General features: G+C 40.6%; 1 pseudogene; it reads left to right on the plus strand.

The window, feature by feature from the left end:
* Positions 1-9,800: 9,800 nt before the first annotated feature.
* LOC101347287 (suppressor of SWI4 1 homolog pseudogene) lies at positions 9,801-10,664 on the plus strand (annotated as a pseudogene).
* The last annotated feature ends 241 nt before the right edge of the window (positions 10,665-10,905 follow it).

The following is a 10,905-nucleotide window of genomic DNA, read 5'->3' on the forward strand; positions in this document are numbered from 1 at the left end:
GGACAATAGGTTTGGGAAAACAAATCGTGACAAGTCTCAACATGTTGGAGACAAGTCTCAACATGCTGTGCAGCATAGAGGCCTGTGGGGGCTGCAGTTGTCAATAGGACAGCCATGTTTAAATGGCATATATCCCCACAGACTTTGATATGGATTACACCTCAACATAAAAAAAACAAAAATCCTCACAACTCGACCAATAAGCAACATCGCGATAAATGGAGAAAAGCCCGAAGTTGTCAAGGATTTCATTTTATTTGGATCCGTAATCAACACCCATGGAAGCAACAGTCAAGAAATCAAAAGATGAATTGCATTCAGCAAATCTGCTGCAAAAGATCTCTTTAAAATGTTAAAAAGCAAAGACATCACCTTGAAGACTAAGGTGTGCCTGATCCAAGCGATAGTGTTTTCAATTCCCTCATATGCATACAAAAGCTGGATGATGAATAAGGAAGATCAAAGAATTGACGCCTTTGAATTGTGGTGATGGAAAAGAATATTGAATATACCAGGGACGGTCTAAAGAACGAACAAATCTGTCTTGGAAGAAGTACAATCAGAATACTCTTTAAAGGCAAGGATGGTTTGGCTATATCTCACATACTTTGGACATGTTATCAAGAGGGATCAATTCCTAGAGAAGGACATCATGCTTGGTAAAGTGGAGGGCCAGTGAAAAAGAGGAAGACTCTCAACAAGATGGATTGACACAGTGGCTGCAACAATGGGCTTAAGCATGGCAATGATTGTGGGGATGGCACAGGACTGGGCAGTCTTTTGTTCTGTTGTACATAGGATTGCTATGAGTAAGAATAAACTCAACAGCACCTAACAACAACAACAAAATCTACCTATCTATCTATCCATTTATTTTATGTTTACTATGTCCTGACTTTTCCTTTTGTTCTGTTTTGATATGCCCAAGGAGACTGGGTGTGTGAGATACTTTGGTGGTTGTCATCTTTGAAGCTCTAACATCTTATCTCCAGGTGGTCTGAGCAGCTACTAGGTGTGTGAGCCCAGGAATTTTTTCACGTTTCTTGTGGAGGTGCAGCACAAGTGTCCAGATTGTTGGCCACCAAGTGTGTGGTGCAGTCTCTCACCTAGAGTCCTATGCATACAGGGCTGCATAGGGGTGTTCAGAGCATGCACAGGTATCTGGCTGCAGTGGTGGGGGGACTATGTGTGGAGCAAGGCAGGAGGCTGAAGGCTGCCCCCAGGTACTTGGATGGAGAGCTTGTCCATGTTCCCCAGAGTGCGTAGTTGGGGAGGCTACTGCAGCCGGTCCTTTGGCACCTGTTGGCTGGAGGGATTAGGAGGCACCACTAATTCTCAGACTGCTGTCCTGGGTGGCTAGATGGAGTGGGTGTTACCACCAGCCCTCAGGCCCCTGGTGTGGGTGGGTGAGGCCCCTGCTTAGGGAAGGACAGTGTCAAATGTCATGAATCAGCAGATTCCCCCTTGGCTGCTGTAGTTGAAAATGGGCTCCAGGTGTATGACCCGCTGTTTTATGCTAATGAGGGTGTGCGGTGTTGAATTGGCCACACAGGTCTGGGCAAGGGTGACGGGTGTTGCAAGTTCATGGACCCCTTATGCCAGTGGCTGGGGGTAGGGGCAGGGCCTCCCAACCAGCTCTGAGTTCCCAGCTTAGGGGACGTGGTGTTTTTTGGTACTGTGGGACTAATGTTGGAGTGGAGCCAGTAGAGGGTGGGTGAGTGAAAGGAGGCACTTCTCCGCTGTGAAACTCTGGGAGGGGAAGGAGTTATTTTGTCCCCATGTGATAGGTAAGAAGCTTACTTAACTTTTGCAGATCTGGTGCCACTCCCACTTGGTTCTGGAGGTCCATGCAGATTCGCTGCTGCTTGGCTTCACCTGATGTGATGAGGCTTGTCTTTGAATCATGCTGCTTGCCTCAGCCGGTGTGCACTGGGCAGACTCAGCTAGCAGGGCCCTGGCGATCTCATGATCTGTACTTCTCTGCTGCTTTTGATTTGTCTCTCCTTCGCCTGCTGCTCAGTCCTATTCTTCGGCTTTGGCTTCGATGATTAGGGTTCCTAGGACTGTCATACATAATCGATTCACTTGTTTTTTTGGGTCTTTGTTTTAAGAGGGATGACAAAAAACATCTGACTGTTCTGCCATCTTGGTCCCATCTCCAACATGTTGCATTCTAAAGCCCATATTTGCAGCCTGATCTTTATACAACTTTGGAATTAGTGGTGGATTCTATTGCATATAAAAGAGTACTGGATACCGGTGCATTGCTTTTTAAATTTGGCTAAACTTGTACACCTCTCCTATCACTCTGAATTTTATAACATAACTACAAGTTTGATTTTTATTGAAATTCAGTCTGAAGTTTTTAAACTGATAGATATCTAGTGACTACTTGAAAAATGACCATTCTAGACTTGCAAAACCTTTCATTTGTTAAGAAAGAAAGATTGGATAAAAATAATAATTTTAGTCCTCTGACAGTTGTAAAATTTCTGATGATATTTATTTCAAGACATATCCTCATGGTAAAAATGTTAACATATCTGAGAGTCTGTGACAGAGGTAAGGCAGATGTATTTTAGAATCAAAATGCAGTGGTTGTAGTTCTTCTGAAACCTTGGTAGATCCAGATGCAGGCATTGAATAACACTCAATACTGTTTAATACCTATCCAATTTAGAATCCAGGAGATTCTAAAGACAAGAAATCAACTAAGGAAAGCTCAGAAGACTTTGGGTAATGAAGGTACAAACAGATCAACTCTTTCAATTCCGTTCATTAACACTAATTATTGTAGAATAAACACTAATACCCTTTTAGTTTAAGGTACATGCTTTATCCTATTAAAATTATGAAGATAAAATATTTGTGCAGTCTGTTCCCAATGAAAGAACCAAAAATCTGGAATTTGTATTTGTTCCATTACCAGGAATTTTCACTCCTAAAATTGTGAAATTACTAAGCTGTATGTTAATGCTCAAAATTGAAGGGATACCAATTGAGATGTTTCAACAAGCAGATGTAATGCTTGAAGCACTGACTCTTCTATGCCAAGATATTTGGAACACAGCTACCTGGCCAACTGACTGAAAGAGATCAATGATTTTGTCCATTACAAAGAAAAGTGATCCAACAGAACGTGGAAATTGTGGGAAAATATCATTAATATCACAGGCAAGTAAAATTTTGCTGAAGATAAATAAAAAATTGTTACAGCAGCACATCAAAAGGGAGCTATCAGAAATTCAAACTGGATTTAGAAGAGGATGTGAAAGAGAAATATGATTGCTGATGTCAGATGGATTTTAGCTGAAAGCAGAGAATGTCAAAAGATGCTTACCTGTGTTTTATTGACTATGCAAAGGTATTTGACTGTGTGTATCATAACAAATCAGGGATAACATTGTGAAGAATGGGAATTCCAGAACACTTATTCTGTTCATGTGGAACCTGTACATAGACCAAGAGGCAGTTATTTGAACAGAACAAGGGATACTGTGTGGATTAAAATCAAGAAAGCTCTGTGTCAGGGTTGTATCTTTTCACCATAGTTGTTCACTCTGAATTCTGGGAAAATAATGCAAGAAGCTGGACTATATGAAGAAGAATGGGACATCGGGTGAGGGGAAGACTAATTAACAACTTTTGATATGCAGACGATACAATTTGTTTGATAAAAATAAAGAAGACTGGAAGCACTTACTGATGAAGATCAAAGATTACAGTCTTCAGTATGGATTACTATTGAGGTACATAAAGAAAACAAAATCTTCACAACTGGACCAATAAGAAACATCATGATAAATGGAGAAAATATTGAAGTTGTCAAGGATTTCATTTTACTTGAATCCACAATCAATGTCCATAGAAGCAGCCGTCAATAAATCAAATGGCATATTGTATTGGGCAAATCTGCTGCAACAGACCTCTTTAAAGTGTTAAAAAGAAAAGATGTCACTTTGAGGACTAAGGTGCTCCTGACCCAAGCCATTGTATTTTCAATTGCCTCATACGCATGCAGATCTGGACAATGAATAAGGGATACCAAAGAAAAATTGATGCCTTTGAATTATGTGTTGGTGAAGAATATTGAATATACCATGGACAGCCAGAAGAATGAACAAATCTGTCTTGGAAGAGTAAACTCAGAATGCTCCTTAGAAGGAAAGATGGTGAGACTTTGTCTCAGGTACTTTGGACATGTTATCAGGAGAGACCAATCCCTGGAGAAGGACATCATGCCTGGTAGAGGATCAGTGAAAAAGAGAAATATCATCCATGAGATGGATTGACACAGTGGCTGCAACAGTGGGCTCAAACGCAGCAACAATTGTGAGGATGGTGCAGGACCAGGCAGTGTTTTGTTCTACTGTGCTTGGGTCAGTATGAACTAAAATCAATTCACCAGCACCTCCCAACATAACCCATTGCTGTGGAGTTGACTCTACAGAACTTGGTAGAACTGTCCCATAGAGGTTCCAAGGAGTGGCTGATGGATTGGAATTGCTGACCTTTTTGGTTAGCAGCTGAGCTCTTAACCACTGTGCAACTAGAGCTCCAACAATACATAAATATTAGTATCAATAACACTTTTCAATGGTGCACTATGAAGAGCATTTAATATAATTGGTAAGTAACATTTGCATATGATATGATTTGCATAACCAAATATGGTAAATAATTCTTTATATAATTTATTCATTTAATACCATTTGAGCAATTCTGAATGTACAGACTTTCTTCTTAAGGCTTTTTTTAGAATATAAACTTTGAATGTAAAATTTATATTGAAAATGTTACATAGTAAACTCATTCCAAAATCATGTATTTGGATGGCAGTGAATTTTTTAGTTGAAAAAATCCATTGATTTGGAATCCAACCATCTGTTCCAGTGGATGAGTGTTTCTTCCTCTTTGAAAGGAGAATGCCTCAATCTATGCTTTGGTTCTCTTTTCAAGGATTTCTCTCTCAACCCTTATTATACATTTATTTTCTTCAATACTCAAATCAGTTTCTTTCAATTGGCATCTTTTCATTTTTAAAAATATGTTCTCAATCTCTTCATTTCAAAAATCAGTGCCAACAGCAACAATTGTCTCTGAATCCCACTATTTCTTTCTGTTACCAATCTGCATTAAGCTTTCCCACACAATCAGTGTTCTCAAAACATATGCCTATATATTTTTACTGTTTTTACTTTGTCATCTGTCTTAGTCATCTAGTGCTGCTATAAGAGAAATACCACAAGTGGATGGCTTTAACAAAGAGAAGTTTATTCTCTCACATCCAGTAGGTTAGAAGTCCAAATTCATGGCGCCAGCTCCAGGGGAAGTCTATCTCTCTCTGTTGGCTCTGGAGGAAGGTCTTTGTCATCAGTCTTGCCTTGGTCTGAGAGCATCTCAGCGCAGGAAACTCAGGTCCAAAGGACATGCTCTGCTCCTGGCACTGCTTTCTTGGTGGTATGAGGTTCCTCATGTCTCTCTGCTTGCTTCTCTCTTTTGTATCTCAAAAGAGCTTGGCTTAAAACACTATCTAATCTTGTAGGTTTCAACAATATAACTACTGCTAATCCATCTTATTACATCGTAGTGATAAGATTTACAATACACAGGGAAATCACATCAGATAAAAAAATGGTAGACAATCATACAATACTGGGAATCATGACCTAGCCAAGGTTGACAGACATTTTGGGGGGACACGATTCAGTCCATGACATCATCTATATGTTTTGCAATTAATTGCAACTGTCTTCTGTATCACTCACTGACAAAAAGTCCCACTAAATTAAACCATAACTCTGTGTTACTAAACGAGCCCTTGTGGCAGTGGTTAAGTGCACAACTGCTAGTAGAAAGTTTGGCAGTTTGAACCCACCAACCGCTCCATGGGATAAATATGTGGCAGTCTGCTTCCGTAAAGATTACAGACTTAGAAATCCTATGGGGCAGTTCTACTCTGTCTTACAGCATTCCTACAAGTCGGAATCAACTTGACAGCAACAGATTTGGATTTCTTATTTTTCCTGTGTTCCTAAAGTCAAAACTCATTCTACTTCGTAATGATCTTCTCCATTCCATTCATAAATTCCTTTTTGCTTTGTCTTTTCTTTTAACAAATATGTTTGAATTTTCTTTCTACCTTACTGACCACTTGTTCACAGTCTCCTTGCAGAATCATTTTCATCTACAATAGCAGTATAAATGGAGTATCTCTACATGTCTTAGTTATCTAGTGCTGCTATAACAGAAATACCACAAATGGATGGCTTTAACAAAGAGAAATTTATTCTCTCACAGTCTAGGAGTCTAGAAGTCAGAATTCAGGCAGTCAGCTCCAGGGAAAGGCTTTATCTCTCTGTAGGCTCTGGGGCAAGATCTTTGTCATTAATCTCACCATGGTCTAGGAGCTTCTCAACACAGGGACCCTGGTCCAAAGGACATGCTATTCTCCTGCTCTTGTTTCTTGGTGGTATGAAGTCACCAGTCTCTCTGTTCAATTCTCTTTTATATCTCACAAGAGATTGACTTAAAACAAAACCTAATCTTGTGGATTGAGTCCTGCCTCATTAGCATAACTGCCTCTAATCCTGCCACATTAACATCACACAGATAAGATTTACAACACATAGGAAAATCATATCAGATAACAAAATGGTGCACAATTACACAATACTGGGAATCATGGCCTAACCAAGTTGACACACATTTTTGGGGGACACAGTTCAATCCATGACACTAGGTTTGGACCTAGAAAGACCTCTTCTCAACCTACATCTCTCTGGATGATCTTGTCCATCTGCTTGTTTTCAAAATTCACTTGCAGTTGTTTTTAGGTGCCATCAAATTGGTTCCGACTCATAGTGACCCTAGGTACAACAGAGTGAAACACTGTCCAGTCCTGTGCCATCCTCACACTCATTGCTATACTTTAGACAATTGTTGTAGCCACTATGTTAGTCCATCTTGATGAGGGACTTCCTGTTCTTTGCTGGCCCTCTTATTTATCAAGCCTGATGTCCTTCCCCAGAGATTAGTCCCTCCTGACAACATGTCCAAATTTCTTGAGACAAAGTCTCACCATTCTTGCTTCTAAGGAGCATCCTGGTTGTACTTTTCCAAGACAGATTTGTTTGTTCTTCTGGCAGTCCATGGTATAGTTAATATTCTTCTCCAACACCATAATTCAAAAGCATCTATTCTTCTTCAGTCTTCCTTATTCATTGTTCAGCTTTCACATGCATTCAAAATTCACTAACAGACAGAAAACTTACACATTTATATGGTCAGTCCAGAACTCTCCTCAGAGTGCATGATAGAATATATCAGTTTGGCATCTCCATCTGGCTGTCTTAACACTTCATACTCAACATTCCAAAGGGGGAGGGAAAACTTTACATTCCCCCAAGTAAATATCTTGCACTACTATCTATTAATAAAAGACAGTTCCAACTATTTTGTTATATAAGATAGAAACTTAGGAGTTTTTATTTGCATTTTTATTTCTATCCCCATGCCTCACAGAAATCCAGTCCAGCACCAGACCAAACCATATTGTTATGATCTATATCACGTTTCTCAAGTCTACTTCTCCTGATCGTTTCATATTCATTCTCATTCTCCTTCTCTCTCTCTTTCTACCTCTCTCTCTCTTCTTCCAGTCTATTCTCTGTTCTGAAACCAGAAAGCCAAAGTGCAAATGCGATCTTGAAACGAAGGCCTTCTTTAAAACATTTAAGTGTTTTTTCATTTTTTTTAAACATACACATAAATCTGTAATGTTTTTCCTATGACATGCTGTGTGATCTGATTTCTCTCTCTCCCCAGCATCATCTCAAAAAAGAATACTATTATTAACTCTAGATTTTAAATAAAATTACTAATGAAATTAAAATATATATTCAGAAATATAAGATCAGTTTACAGTTAGATGAATTTTCACAGAGTAAAAACACACTTACAAGTATCAGTGAAACTGAGATGTAAAACACAAAGTGCAACCCCATAGCCTTCTCATGCTGTTCCCAGTCGCTTCTTGACATTTTCCAAAGAAGTAACTCTTCTGATCACTAACACTACAGATTAGTTTTCTCTATGATTGAAACATATGTAAATGGAATCACACATTATACCTTATTTTGTGTCTGGCGTATTTCACTCATGATAAGATTCATGTCTATTCTTGTATTAAACGGAGATGTATTCATTGCTTTTGTAGCTGGTTGATGGATATTTGGCTTGCTTCAATTTTATTAGCTATTACAAATAATGTTAAAACTAGAATTCTTATAAATGTCTTTTGGAACACATATCTGTGGATTTGTGTTATCTATATCAGTAGTATATACACATGGACCTCGCTAGATGGAATACACAGGAATCAAATTAGATACATTGGCATAAAGAGAAAATGGAGAAGCTAAATATCACCTGTTAGAACCCAGGGGCTGACTGTAAAACAATCAATTGCTCATACACAAGTTTAAGTTAAAGCTGAAGAAAATTAAAACAAATCCATGAGAGCCAAAAGATGATCTTGAGTATATCCCACCTGAATTTAGAGACCATCTTCAGTGTTCATTTGATACACTGAACACTAATGCTCAAACACTAGATAAGTTGTGAAATGACATCTAGGACAGCATACATGAAGAAAGCCAAAGCTCATTAAAAAAAAAAAAAAAGATGTCAGAAGGGACTCTGAAGCTTGCTCTTGAATGTAGAGTAGCTAAAGCGAATACAAGAAATGATGAAGTAAAAATGTTGAGCAGAAAATTTTGAAGCGAGGCTCCAGAAGACAGAGGAAAGTATTATAATGCTATAATGAAGTGTGCAAAGTCCTGGAGTTAGGAAACCAAAAGTGAAGAATATGCTCAACATTTCTCAAGCTGAATGAACTGAATAAAGCTTCAAGCCTCTAGCTGTGATATTGAAGGTTTCTATGGGCAAAATATTGAAGGACGCATGAAGCATCAAAAAAAGATGGAAGGAATACATAGAGTCACTATATCAAAAAGAACTGGTCGACATTCAACTATTTTAGGAGTACCATATAATCAAGAACTGATGATACTGAAGGAAGAAGTCCAATCTGCAACGAAGGCATTGGCCAAAAGCAAGGCTCCAGAAATTGACGCAATACCGACTGAGATTTTTCAACAAACAGAAGCAACACTGGAGGCTCTCAATCGTCTACGCCAAGAAATTTGGAAGACAGCTACCTGACCAACTGACTGGAAGAGATCCATATTTGTGTCCATTCCAAAGAAAAGTGATCCAACAGAATGTAGAAATTATCAAACAATATCATTAATATCACATCAAATTAAAGTTTTGCTGAAGATAATTCAAAAACAGTTGCAGCAGTACATCTACAGGGAACTTCCAGAAGTTTAAGCCAGATTCAGAAGAGGATGTGGAACAAGCAATATCATTACTGATGTCAGATGGATCCTGGCAGAAAGCATGGAATACCAGAAAGATGTTTGCCTGTGTTTTATGGACTATGCAAAGACATTCATAGTTGGATCATAACAAATTATGGATAATATTTCAAAGAACGGGAATTCCGGAATACTTTATTGTGCTCATTTAGAACCTGTACATAGATCAAGAGGCAGTCATTTGAACAGAACAAGGGGATACTGCGTGGTTTGAAATCTGGAAGGGTGTGCATCAGGATTGTATCTCTTCACCATACTTGTTCTATCTGCATGCTGAGTAAATAATATGAGAATCTGGACTAGATGAAGAAGAACACAGCATCAGTATAGGTGGAAGACTCATTAACAATCTGCAATATGCAGATGTCACAACCTTACTGGTCTGTTCCACCCCTCCTGGTGTTTAGCAGCTTTGGTCCCTATGTCATGCACGTGAGACTCATGGCCACCATGTTCCAGAACCTGTTCCTCTCCATCAACGTGTACAAAATAAACCTGAACACCATCAAGTGCTGTGTCCTCCTCATCCGACTCCCAGGAGCTGGATTTCTGCCATTATAGCTTCAAAATCTTTCCTGTGGGCACAAATTGCAGGATGAAGAAGTTTCTCCAGATGTTTCCAACATAAGTCACATACAGGACATCATCGAGCTGCTGGACATGCGTGCCAGAGAATAAGGCAGAGCCTAATGGGGAGTATAACATTAAGGACCTGCCTCACGCCATCACTGGGCATGGCAACATGTGGGCCCAGCAGAGTGCCCTATGCTCATGGAGATGGGTCCTCAGATGATTCTGCAGCTCATCAAGATCCAGGAGGGTGTCGAGGAGGGGAACCTGCTGTTCGACAGTTTCCTGCACAAGACAGAGGAGGAGCTGCAGGCCATCCTGGTGGCCAATAAGGACAGGCTGCAGCTGAAGGCACAGATAGGACTAGCAGGCCCACAACGTGCAGTGCAAGCCAGGGCAGCAAGATGCCCACAAGAAGAAGCCTGGAGAGCATGAAGAGGGCACTGAGCAGAGTCTGATGGGGACAGTTATGCTGAGGACCCCAGGGCCCTGTTGAGGCCAACCTGAGGAGGAGGAGGACCAAGCTGAGTATTTCCGCCAGGCAGAGGGTGAGCGGCCTGACAGGAAATGTTCCCAGAGCTGACCAAGCCGAGACAGCCCACTGGGCCTCCACGCAAGAAGCAGCGGGTAAAGGATTGGAGGCCAGACTGAGTGGGTGACCGGAGGCCTCCAAAGCTGAAGGGCAGGTCCTGCGGAGCCCAGGCGAAGCTGGGGCCCAGAGGAGATGCCCGTGGCACGGCCGGTGCAGCCACCTGAGTGAGCGGCCTGAGATTGCGCCTCAGTAAGGCCGAGGGAATGCCCCAGACTGGGGTCCAGAGACGCTGCCTTGGGGCTGCCGTTGGGATCCAGGTGCAGCCTTCGGTTTCCTTTTGTAAAGGAGCGTTTCCCTAAC

This window comes from Trichechus manatus, unplaced genomic scaffold, assembly GCF_000243295.1.
Source record: "Trichechus manatus latirostris isolate Lorelei unplaced genomic scaffold, TriManLat1.0 scaffold00171, whole genome shotgun sequence".
In the NCBI taxonomy this organism is placed as follows: Eukaryota; Metazoa; Chordata; class Mammalia; order Sirenia; family Trichechidae; genus Trichechus; species Trichechus manatus.